The sequence below is a fragment of the Arachis hypogaea genome, chromosome 17 (genome assembly GCF_003086295.3).
Source record: "Arachis hypogaea cultivar Tifrunner chromosome 17, arahy.Tifrunner.gnm2.J5K5, whole genome shotgun sequence".
Lineage (NCBI taxonomy): Eukaryota > Viridiplantae > Streptophyta > Magnoliopsida > Fabales > Fabaceae > Arachis > Arachis hypogaea.
In genome coordinates, this window is record NC_092052.1 from 105415343 (window position 1) to 105416433 (window position 1091).

Here is a 1091-nt window from a genome sequence, read left to right on the forward strand (position 1 = left end):
AGAAGAAGATCACAACCATGGGGGAGGAGGTAGAGCAAATCATGTTGGGGAGGATAGAAGAGTTTTGGGCTCTTACATCAATCCAAACCCAGGCAATTATGGAAGTAACATCCAAAAGCCAACAATCCATGCCAACAACTTTGAACTTAAACTACATCTTATCACCCTTGTTCAGAACAACTGTTCGTTTGGAGGAAGTGTTCAAGAAGACCCCAATCAACATTTAACCACCTTCCTGAGAATATGTGACACAGTGAAGTCTAATGGTGTTCATCCTGACGCCTATAGACTACTCTTATTTCCATTCTCACTCAGGGACAAGGCAGCCAAATGGCTGGAATCTTTCCCAAGGGAAAGCTTGACAACTTGGGAAGACGTGGTGAACAAATTCTTAGCAAGATTTTACCCTCCTCAATGAATCAATAGGCTGAGAGCTGAGGTCCAAACTTTTAGGCAACAAGATGGTGAGACTCTATATGAAGCATGGGAGAGGTTCAAGGACTTAACAAGGAGGTGTCCACCTGACATGTTCAACGAATGGGTGCAGCTACACATTTTCTATGAAGGACTCTCTTATGAGTCAAAGAATGTCGTAGACCATTCATCTGGAGGATCTTTGAACAAGAAGAAGACCATTGAGGAAGCCATAGATGTTATTGAAACAGTAGCAGAGAACGACTACTTCTATGCTTCCGAAAGAGGGAACACAAGAGGAGTAATGGAGCTAAACAATGTAGATGCTCTGTTGGCCCAAAACAAACTCATTACCCAGAAGCTGGCTGACCTCACCAAGAAGATGGAGATGAACCAAGTAGCAGCAATCTCCACTTTATCAACAATCCAAGAAGGAGTGAATGAAAAAGCAGAGGGGAGTCAGGAGCAAGCCAACTACATTAGGAATTCACCAAGAAAAAATTATGATCCATACTCTAAAACCTACAACCCTGGATGGAGAAACCACCCAAACTTTGGGTGGGGAAGTGAGCAAGATCAAAACCAAGACCAGAAACGTTACAACTCCAACAGCAATGCAGCTCACCAGCAATTCACACAGAGGACGTCTCAACACCCCCACAACAACACTTCTTCAT

General features: G+C 43.4%; 1 non-coding gene across 1 annotated transcript; it reads right to left on the reverse strand.

The window, feature by feature from the left end:
- Positions 1-424: 424 nt before the first annotated feature.
- LOC112767787 (small nucleolar RNA R71) lies at positions 425-528 on the reverse strand. Its single transcript, XR_003185227.1, has one exon. It is a non-coding gene; the product is annotated as a small nucleolar RNA R71 (small nucleolar RNA).
- Positions 529-1091: the final 563 nt, after the last annotated feature.